General features: G+C 37.5%; 1 long non-coding RNA gene across 1 annotated transcript; it reads left to right on the forward strand.

Annotated features, from left to right (window-relative positions):
* Positions 1-4,132: 4,132 nt before the first annotated feature.
* Positions 4,133-4,873, forward strand: LOC126455505 (uncharacterized). Its single transcript, XR_007585329.1, has 3 exons — positions 4,133-4,266; positions 4,425-4,531; positions 4,708-4,873. It is a non-coding gene; the product is annotated as an uncharacterized LOC126455505 (long non-coding RNA).
* Positions 4,874-12,431: the final 7,558 nt, after the last annotated feature.

Consider the following 12,431-nt stretch of genomic DNA (forward strand, 5'->3'; position numbering starts at 1 on the left):
AATTGGAAAAGATTATGTATTGGGACATTTCATGCAGATGGGTGTGACATTTTGACAGATTTTTTAAAACTATTTTGTCCATAGATTTGTTGTTGTATAATGATGAACTTCAAACGATGAATCACATTGAAGTAAAATTAACTCTTTACATCCTGTGTAGATATTGTAACAAAATTATAATTATTTATTATATAAGCTTATTTTAAGATGTTAGGTGTTACAAAATATGCACTTGCATTAAAAACAGGTGATTTGTGTGAAATTAATGAAAAAAAAGTTCTGAGACTTGTTTGACAGATAGCTTTCAGTGTGAGAAAATATTTCCCTCAATAACTATGTTAACTTGAATTTTTCACCTTAAGAAAGCAGTTTAATCACAGAATGGGTGTGATCTAATGGAGTATGCAGTGGCCTTATGTTTCAAACAGTAATGTTTGTGGATACTCTGCAACATAAGAACAATAAAATTTTTACTCTCTTAATTCTTGTTTTAATACTTCTTAGAATGAACACAATGTTCCAATTGATTGTAAGCATTCTTATTACTTTAGAACCATTCTAGAATAAGGGGGCCTTATTCAGGCAAAACCTAATTTTTTTAATTTTGTCTTTATTTTGGTAGGAGGTCTTTCTATTATATTTTCCTGTGTTGAGGGAGGGGGGAGGGGAAGAGAATGCAAATAATCATATAGAATTATCTTTCTAGCACTACAAAGTACTGAATACAGTGATTACAGTTACTCTTGGAAATATAGGAAATTTCAAAAAATGGTTAAAATGGCTCTGAGCACTATGTGACTTAACATCTATGGTCATTAGTCCCCTAGAACTTAGAACTACTTAAACCTAACTAACCTAAGGACATCACACAACACCCAGTCATCACGAGGCACAGAAAATCCCTGATCCCGCCGGGAACCGAACCCGGGCGCGGGAAGCGAGAACGCTACCACACGACCACAAGTTGCGGATTAGGAAATTTCAGTATTCATGTTACATGCCTAATTTTCATCAACATTTACCTTAATTATACAGTTACACTTTTTGCTGATTTGAACTGTGTACTACATGTTAAAAAGATTTTGTTTGGTCATAGTAATAAAAGCATTTCATTTTTTTTTTTTTTTTTTAGGTCATATGTCCCATATGGAACTGAAATTATCAAGTTACAATGACAAAGGAAGGAATTAACATTAAGGAATCTTACTTCACAGAAATTATGTAACAATGGTTACACTTTTTGCAAGTTAACTTTAACATAAACCATTTAGTTTTCAATTAAGAGTGAAAGCAGTTGCACGAGTCACGTAAAGAACAAAGTTTCCCATAGGGAACTAAAGTATTTTATGTTTGACTTATTGCAGACCCAAAGTATTGTGATCTTCATATTTCTATTTAAAAAAAGTTTGTGACTCAAATTCGCAGTCATTTTGGAATCTGTACATACATGTGTGTAACAAGGTACTTTTCATGTGTCATGTGGAACCTTTAATTTTCTGGTTTAAAAATAATTTATTTCATGAATTACCTTTAATACCGACAATGTCTGAATGCAATATTTACCATTTAGAAGAAGAAATATTAGTGTACAGAATAACAAACCTCATGAAAAATGCGAGAGATTGTAATGTACCGAACTTGGAATGGCTCTTTATCAATAGCAGGTAAAATAAAGGCTTCTATTAAATGTTCAACGAAACCAGTCAGTACCTCTTAATTCACCATAGAGGTGATACAGTAATAAAAGAATTTACTTTTTTCAGAATTTCTGCTAAGTATTAAAAGTGTGAAGACCTATTCAATAAGTATTTGCTTTACCAATAACCTGTAGTACAAGCACATGTATAAGCAGGTAATTAAGGGAGTCAAGACTTATGTTAAAATTAAAGATACTGACTGGTATTACTTGCTCACAAAACATTGTAGTTGCTGTACAGTTTATGCTGTAAGTGGTGTATCCAATGTGATTCCTGGAGGACCTAATATTCTGTTATCCTATGGGAATGCACTGCTACCACACCTGTTGAAAGTAAGTTTTGCTGTGGAATAGTTGTATCAGACGTCTGTATCAGAAAACAAATCTCCACTGTGACACCCTCATGTTCTTGGTATGCTATTAGCTATAATTACAGGAATACTCTTCACATGGAGGGAGGGAGAGAGGGAGAGAGAGAGAGAGAGAGAGAGAGAGAGAGAGAGAGAGAGAGGAGAAAATCATGTTCTTAGGAGGAGCAAGCTTTACAGCAGCACATGCTGTTAAAAGCATAGTGAGATTTTCTTTTTCATCATTTCCAACATTGTACACAACTTTCTTGCACTATTATTTTATCACATTTTTCCCTTGAGAATGGAGAAGAGAGAGGAAGAAGAAAAAAAAGAAAAAGTAAGCGAGCTTTCATAAGAGCTGAAAACTCTACTTGTCAATTTTTATTTTATCAAAATGTTACTCTCTTTCCAAATGCTGTTCTATTTCTTCAAACCAATTCTGAATGTCTCAGGTTATTACATGTTATTTACTGTACATTGTCCAGCAATACTTCTGTTGTTACTGGATAGTTTGTAATTTGGCACTACCTTTGTACCACTGGTATTGTCTAGTGTACTTTTGCAGATAAGAAAATCGTCTGGACTAGAATGTCCTGTCAGTATAGGACAAATTCAGACAATATGGAACTTTTTACACTAAATTTGCAATATAATGTCACCCTTGTCTAACACAGATTGTAGCAGCCATTGGGGTTCCTGTCTGGCCAGCTTCTACAGCTTTCGCTTTCAGGTTTGTTTTTTGCTTGGGCCATATCATGACAACCAGTCATTCCAGTGATTGACACCATGTCAAAGACTGGAACCAAGATTCACAGAAATAAAATTCCATGGTTGTAATTCATAGTCTAATTAATTTTGCTCACTGACATGTTTTGAATTCAATTTTAAAATAAAACCATGGTACCAGCCATTATTTGGGTGTCAGACTGGAAAATTACAGTTTTAAGACACCCCAACCTTAAAATTAACAGCTGTGATCGATGTTATTTTCAACAAGTTCCTTCACTTCCTACATCATCATGGATCAGTCCAATATTATTACTACACTTAACTTCCAAATGATACGAGTTATGCATTTAAAAGGAGCCTTAACGTTGGCCTTTGTGTGTGTCTCATTTAAATGTATTTCTTGTCTCGTATCGAAGACTGGAGCACTGTCAAAAACTGGTGCTTCTACCTTATCACTCAGTTAAAATACACTGTGTCATGTACAGGCGTTAATAAAATTATGGCATTTAAATTTCTGATCAAAGAGAGAGCCAAATTCATAAGTGAATGTTGCAATTACAGTGTCAGCATATATGCAGATCGGTAATGCATCACTTCAGATAAAGAAAAATAAGTTTTTCCGTTTATAACTACGTAATACTTTAATAGTTCAGTTGTAATTTCTGTTGTCAGTAAAGATACCCCTAAGCAAACGATGTCAACTTTTTTTCAAGACACGTATTCACTGTTTTCCTCACTTGATTTTCCGAATTATACCTGTAGTTAAAAGCTTTGGCAACCACGGTAATTTTTTGGGCTCCATTGAATCTTAAATAATATTTTAAAACGGGCAAATAAGCACTCATAAAATTAATAGTAAACAATTTATAGGTCAGCTTGTCAAACTTCAAAACACACTCGAATTTAGGAATTTCATAGCAGAACTGTCACTGTTTTTTCTCACTAGATTAGAAACACTTCATTATGTTGAAGTGTAGATATCTAGAGCATCCAATATAAAAGACTTATCAGGGCGCAGAACGAAAAACATTTTCATCCGTGTTTTCACACTTCGTTTTTCGCCAAATTCAAATATGGCGGACACTCAATGATATAATCTTTGGCCGGCACGCGCTAGAGCCATCTATCGGTAGGTCCGGTAGTTGAGCATCCCTCATTTCGCTAGCTTTAGACGCCTGTGGGCTAAACTGCGATTTTCCGATATCAGTGATTTCTGTGAATGCTACTTTTCAGTATCTGTTATTCTTAACTGTGATTTGTCGCAGTTAAGAGTCGCAGTTAAGGAACCTAAGTCGCGTATCCCTCCGCCACTGCTACTTCCGCGATTTCTGCGACTTTTGCTACTTCTGCGATTTCTGCTACTTCTGCGATTTCTGTGACTTCTGCTACTTCTGCGATTTCTGTGACTCCTGCGATTTCTGCGACGTACCACCGTATGAAAAAGTTACATCTGTCCACACAGAAAATTGCATCTCAACAAACCTGTCATTGGTAAGTATGTTTTACGTTTATTCTTCCGTTGGCTTTAATTTTGTATTAAAGAAACAACTGTGAAAATATTAATAGTGGAATTAATATGTAAGTAGCCGCACAGTACCGTAATAGTTCGTGTTTAGAAAATGAATTCTAACATATTGTTATGTTCATAGGTACCTGAACTACATTTCAGTCACTCAGTAAAGTGATAATTCAAAATATCATTGTCAACAGATCTGAAGAAATTGCCAGTCTTTAGACCGTTTTCGTCAGACGACAGGTTAGTTTCTAAGCGTTTTGATGGACTTAATTACTTCAGTGAGATCGTTCTTGCGAATGTGATATAGCAAATATTAGCAAATGTGGTATAGCAAATATTAGCAATCTACTCTGTCAATTATATTGCTAGTAATTAGTGACAGCAAAAATTGTTTAATAATCCTTGTGTTTTTGCAGACGCAGTTCTGACTGATTACTGGTTGCTGTACATATCTATCCACATCAAGGCTGTTGAGAGAGACTCGTGAAGATTCAAGACAGCTCTTAGAGGATTTGCAGTTTAAAAGTGAAATAATTATGAAATAAGTGTGTGACTGATTAAAGTGTTTTATTGAAGTTGTTGTGCGATTTTAAAGAAATAATAAATGTTAAATACATTGAGTGAATAATAAAAATCTCATTTTCCACATGTTAAGCCGTCCTATACCCGTAATTTTCCGCCACTTATTTATTGGTAAACACTTGTTGGAGAGTGACATGCCGCCCCCCCCCCCCCCTTCTCCACAATCTTGGTGTGACACTGACCTGTAACATATCCCGAAGTCTACAATATGCATTTTGAGGCTGTTGATATGAAAGTGGGAAGTACAGATCTTCCAGTTAAATCAGGAATAGCTTAAGTGCATTACTTGAAAGTGACACAGGAAAAGCTGACTTGTGTAGGTGGTGGTAGTAGTGTCGGCAAAAAGTTCTTGTGTGTGAAGTTGCCATGTAGAACACCAGGTGTAAAACTTTTCTCCCGAGTCTTGAACTGTGTCGGAACAAAAGTGAGGCATTCATATGACTGTTTTCATTTCTCTACACTTATACAGATGTCTGAGTTCTGCTGTGTTAACATTGCAAAGTCCTGTAGGCATGTGGAGTGTTAACCAAAACTGTCATATTGGAAGCAGAATCAAACACATTTGTTACGTTACTTGATATTTTCAGGAGAAAAAGGCAATGTTGCTTCTTATTAATATAATACATTCAGAGTCACAGTAGTATTTGACCAACCATAACTGATGCTGAATGTGCATGTCGTCATATAATATGAAAGGCTTATTTCAATAGTGGTACAAGTCCATTACCTACACTTTTCTGTCTATAATGCTTCTGAAATTAGTGATCCAAACAAACATAAATAAAGGTTCATCTCTAGCAAGAAGCCATGTGCTTGAATATTTCTGGTATCTCAACTGCAGATTTTTCAGCACTCATTTAACTTTACGACTCTATATCTCAAAATTAACAAAAATGGACTTGTACCACTATTGAAATAAGCCCTTCATATGCACACACAGCACATCGATCTCGTGAGGTACAAGGCTCTCATAACGAAGTACATCTGTCGGTCAACAGATGACACTAGGAAAAGTATGTTAACTGCGCTTTTTAGTTGCTACTTGCGACTCTTAGTTGCGATTTGTCACAGAAATTGCAGTTTGACTCGGTAGCGAATAGCGTAGTATGAACTTTGCTCAACAGATGGCAGTGCTAACTGCGCTTTTTAGTTGCTACTTGCGACTCTTAGTTGCGACTTGTCACGGAAATCGCAGTTAGACTCCATAGCGTACCGCAGAGATGGACGTAGTACGAACTATGACCCACAGATGGCACTGTTAACCGCGCTTTTTAGTTGCTACTTGCGACTCTCAGTTGCGACTTGTCACGGAAATCGCAGTTAGACTCCATAGCGTACCGCAGAGATGGACGTAGTACGAACTTCGGCCAAAAGATGCCACTGTTAACCGCGCTTTTTAGTTGCTACTTGCGACTCTTAGTTGCGACTTGTCACTGAAATCGCAGAAAGCAGTGCTAAATTCGACCAATAGATGGCTCACGTCTGTCAATGTGAAATATTACTTGCGACTGCTAACTGTGACTGAAATCGCAGTTAGATTCTGTAAAGTTGCTACTGTGATATCTGTGACTTCTCAGTCACTGTGATTTCTAACAGATACGCGATTTCCTGCGCACCACTACGCCTGTATGTCTGCACAGTGCACTAGAGGTGGGCCAAACGGTTATTCTGGAGTAACCGTTATCACAGTTCCAGTTATTCTTTGATAACCGTTATCGTTAACGGTTATTAATAACTGCCAAGTTATTTTTCGCTAGCGAATACCGATAACTCCGACAGTTAAATAACGACATAGTTGGAATCCATCAGTTTAGTTATCAGTATAACTGCGAATAGTGTGAAATAGCAGGAATGTCGTATGAATCGTGTCATAACCTCAGCTTATTAACTCCGGGTACATTTTAGTTGATGTTAGAACGATTATTAGTGTTTCAGATTCGATGTTTGTAGGTTATCGGTCGCAATTAGAAATATTATCTTCGCAGCTGCGACAGAAAGTACGCGGAACTTCGCCAAAGCAATGTTTAAGTAAAATGTTAACAACGTGCGTTTTTAAGTATGAAGTAATATGTAAACTGAGTACTGTAGGTTAAATTCGAAGCTTAATTTCTTGTGCTGCTCACATAATAGAATAAAGTGTACAGCCTTGTAATACAACAAAAAATATACGTAATGTGACAGATTCGTTTACTCCTGTGCTGTAAAAGCTAGTCCTATTGGGGAAAGTGTGAGTACGCTAATCCAAGTTTTATGTCAGATTTGCAAACTGCTCGATTTCTCCAGCGACAGCATGTTTATAACATATGAAGACATGCAGATCGAAAAGGTTGACAGTGTTACATTTCTGGGACTACAACTCGATAATAAATTCAGTTGGGGAGGGCATACCACATTTTTTCATTCTATTATTTCATAAGGGAACATATTCTGTGGTAACTCATCAAACGTAGCAAAAGTTTTTCGCATGTAAAAGCGTGTAATAAAAATCGTTTGTGGTATCAATTCAGGAACATCATGTAGGAACCTGTTCAAGGAACTTTGTATTCTAACCACTGCTTCCTAGTATATTTATTCCTTAATGAAATTTGTTACAAGTATTTCCAACCAATAGCTTAATACATAATATCAGTACTAGAAATGGGAACAGCAATCTACATAAAGACCTAAAATTACTTACCTTGGTCCAAAAGGGGTCCAATATTCAGGAACATGCATTTTCAATAAGCTGCCAGCAAGTCAGCAACCATTAAAAACTTGGTTTCAGATAAGGCACGGTTTACAGTGTGTTTGAATGACTATTTGATACATACGTGTCTGATTCCACCCATCATCAATATGCCGGAAATGTCTATTTTAAGTGTATCTATGACGTCACTACATACACATGGCAACAAACACGAAGATACATATAAATAATACAATAACATTTCCCACCAAAAATACAATCAAACCAATGGGACAACTGCGGGAAGTTGGGGGTTTTAGGGCGAGGACAAGCTAGTAAAAAAAACACACCATGATCCCAAGACACAAAATGAAGAACAAAATGAAAAAAAATACAGCATTCTGCTACACCAACAAAAATCTGCAGGAATCGGACACTTCCCTTGAACAATATAGGTCAACTATAGGTGACCATACCAAAACACCAATACCCACAACTAAAAGTACGAAAATTGGAATCAGACATTTCCCTTGACCTACATAGGTCAACCTCAGATGACGATACTAAAACATCAACACACACAATTATGAAAATGGGAATCGGTCATTATCCGGTGACCTATGTAGGTCCACCACAGCTACTGATACCAAAAGATCAACACCTACAACTGCGAAAAATAAAACCACAATCCCAAAAGTCCACAAATCAATCATCCCTACATAAATTAAATCACATTCAATACTTCATAAATACACAAAACATCACAGCTAGAAAGAAAAAAAAAATTAATTACCACCAGCAAATTCCGGCACTGCAACCTAGATCGACACCCCCCCCCCCGTCCCCCACACACACACACACAAAAAAACCAACTCATAAACACCGTGCCGTAATGACATTCACACACCACAACACCTTTACGTCGAAGCAGACGGATGGAATCAGACGCTTCCAGTGACCCCTCCTTCTACTCTGTAGATGAATATCGTAACAGAGACTGATGGACCAGCTTAGGTAAAAATTCTGCTATATTTCAGTTTTGACAGCACTTGGTTGCAACAGTCAAGATCGGGTATTCTGTGTACGATAAATTTATTAAAAGTACGTAACTGTGTTTTATTCTGTCAGTGTGCCAATTCTGTAAATATTAGCAGTTACTGTGATATATTCACGTATTTTGACAATCTCCTGACAAATGATGAGGATAATAATTATTATATTCCACTGTATTATGTTATACTTTCTGACATGTTATTTGTCATTCGTGATGGCCAGCGGCTATTTCCGTAGCAGTACGAAAATATTTGTTCGCTCCAGTTGCTATCCTCTCTGGAAATATCACCTGGAACTACGACCTTTAACTGGAGTCACCGAGTCAGGAACGTCTAGACACACAGTTATTCCGTTACCAGCTTCCAGGTTATCTGTAGTGGTAGCCCGATAACTACCAGAGAACTAGAACTACGAGCCAATAACGATAACTGCCAGAGGAGAATACCGGCTCTGACAGTTATTTCCATAGTCGCTCGAATTCCTTAGTAACTTTCCTTGTACTACCCGTCCAAGCTAAATTAACACGTAAGGCGGTGACTTAAGGGAACGACCGCACTTGTTAATGCCTGTACTGCAGCTCCTATCAGCCACGGCTCGGACATTAACTTTATTTAATTGTTTATGCTAAAAGTAACGAAGGCCCACGAAATAGTACACAGTTCTTATCAACAGATGGCGCGCAGTCTCACAGTTATTCCCATGGTCTATAGAACGCCTCTAAATGCGCAGTACGATCTTCGGTCAACAGATGGCGCGAGGCACTGTTGACACTAAACAGTTATTGAAATAACTGCCAGAATCAGAGGAACGGTTATCGCAGTAACCGTTACTTCTCAGTAACCGGTTATTTCTATCAGTTACGTTATTTTTTGCCACCTCTACAGTGCACAGACTAGAGGTGGGCCAAACGGTTATTCTGGAGTAACCGTTATCACAGTTCCAGTTATTCTTTGATAACCGTTATCGTTAACGGTTATTAATAACTGCCAAGTTATTTTTCGCTAGCGAATACCGATAACTCCGACAGTTAAATAACGACATAGTTGGAATCCATCAGTTTAGTTATCAGTATAACTGCGAATAGTGTGAAATAGCAGGAATGTCGTATGAATCGTGTCATAACCTCAGCTTATTAACTCCGGGTACATTTTAGTTGATGTTAGAACGATTATTAGTGTTTCAGATTCGATGTTTGTAGGTTATCGGTCGCAATTAGAAATATTATCTTCGCAGCTGCGACAGAAAGTACGCGGAACTTCGCCAAAGCAATGTTTAAGTAAAATGTTAACAACGTGCGTTTTTAAGTATGAAGTAATATGTAAACTGAGTACTGTAGGTTAAATTCGAAGCTTAATTTCTTGTGCTGCTCACATAATAGAATAAAGTGTACAGCCTTGTAATACAACAAAAAATATACGTAATGTGACAGATTCGTTTACTCCTGTGCTGTAAAAGCTAGTCCTATTGGGGAAAGTGTGAGTACGCTAATCCAAGTTTTATGTCAGATTTGCAAACTGCTCGATTTCTCCAGCGACAGCATGTTTATAACATATGAAGACATGCAGATCGAAAAGGTTGACAGTGTTACATTTCTGGGACTACAACTCGATAATAAATTCAGTTGGGGAGGGCATACCACATTTTTTCATTCTATTATTTCATAAGGGAACATATTCTGTGGTAACTCATCAAACGTAGCAAAAGTTTTTCGCATGTAAAAGCGTGTAATAAAAATCGTTTGTGGTATCAATTCAGGAACATCATGTAGGAACCTGTTCAAGGAACTTTGTATTCTAACCACTGCTTCCTAGTATATTTATTCCTTAATGAAATTTGTTACAAGTATTTCCAACCAATAGCTTAATACATAATATCAGTACTAGAAATGGGAACAGCAATCTACATAAAGACCTAAAATTACTTACCTTGGTCCAAAAGGGGTCCAATATTCAGGAACATGCATTTTCAATAAGCTGCCAGCAAGTCAGCAACCATTAAAAACTTGGTTTCAGATAAGGCACGGTTTACAGTGTGTTTGAATGACTATTTGATACATACGTGTCTGATTCCACCCATCATCAATATGCCGGAAATGTCTATTTTAAGTGTATCTATGACGTCACTACATACACATGGCAACAAACACGAAGATACATATAAATAATACAATAACATTTCCCACCAAAAATACAATCAAACCAATGGGACAACTGCGGGAAGTTGGGGGTTTTAGGGCGAGGACAAGCTAGTAAAAAAAACACACCATGATCCCAAGACACAAAATGAAGAACAAAATGAAAAAAAATACAGCATTCTGCTACACCAACAAAAATCTGCAGGAATCGGACACTTCCCTTGAACAATATAGGTCAACTATAGGTGACCATACCAAAACACCAATACCCACAACTAAAAGTACGAAAATTGGAATCAGACATTTCCCTTGACCTACATAGGTCAACCTCAGATGACGATACTAAAACATCAACACACACAATTATGAAAATGGGAATCGGTCATTATCCGGTGACCTATGTAGGTCCACCACAGCTACTGATACCAAAAGATCAACACCTACAACTGCGAAAAATAAAACCACAATCCCAAAAGTCCACAAATCAATCATCCCTACATAAATTAAATCACATTCAATACTTCATAAATACACAAAACATCACAGCTAGAAAGAAAAAAAAAATTAATTACCACCAGCAAATTCCGGCACTGCAACCTAGATCGACACCCCCCCCCCCGTCCCCCACACACACACACACAAAAAAACCAACTCATAAACACCGTGCCGTAATGACATTCACACACCACAACACCTTTACGTCGAAGCAGACGGATGGAATCAGACGCTTCCAGTGACCCCTCCTTCTACTCTGTAGATGAATATCGTAACAGAGACTGATGGACCAGCTTAGGTAAAAATTCTGCTATATTTCAGTTTTGACAGCACTTGGTTGCAACAGTCAAGATCGGGTATTCTGTGTACGATAAATTTATTAAAAGTACGTAACTGTGTTTTATTCTGTCAGTGTGCCAATTCTGTAAATATTAGCAGTTACTGTGATATATTCACGTATTTTGACAATCTCCTGACAAATGATGAGGATAATAATTATTATATTCCACTGTATTATGTTATACTTTCTGACATGTTATTTGTCATTCGTGATGGCCAGCGGCTATTTCCGTAGCAGTACGAAAATATTTGTTCGCTCCAGTTGCTATCCTCTCTGGAAATATCACCTGGAACTACGACCTTTAACTGGAGTCACCGAGTCAGGAACGTCTAGACACACAGTTATTCCGTTACCAGCTTCCAGGTTATCTGTAGTGGTAGCCCGATAACTACCAGAGAACTAGAACTACGAGCCAATAACGATAACTGCCAGAGGAGAATACCGGCTCTGACAGTTATTTCCATAGTCGCTCGAATTCCTTAGTAACTTTCCTTGTACTACCCGTCCAAGCTAAATTAACACGTAAGGCGGTGACTTAAGGGAACGACCGCACTTGTTAATGCCTGTACTGCAGCTCCTATCAGCCACGGCTCGGACATTAACTTTATTTAATTGTTTATGCTAAAAGTAACGAAGGCCCACGAAATAGTACACAGTTCTTATCAACAGATGGCGCGCAGTCTCACAGTTATTCCCATGGTCTATAGAACGCCTCTAAATGCGCAGTACGATCTTCGGTCAACAGATGGCGCGAGGCACTGTTGACACTAAACAGTTATTGAAATAACTGCCAGAATCAGAGGAACGGTTATCGCAGTAACCGTTACTTCTCAGTAACCGGTTATTTCTATCAGTTACGTTATTTTTTGCC

Source organism: Schistocerca serialis, chromosome 2, assembly GCF_023864345.2.
Source record: "Schistocerca serialis cubense isolate TAMUIC-IGC-003099 chromosome 2, iqSchSeri2.2, whole genome shotgun sequence".
In the NCBI taxonomy this organism is placed as follows: Eukaryota; Metazoa; Arthropoda; class Insecta; order Orthoptera; family Acrididae; genus Schistocerca; species Schistocerca serialis.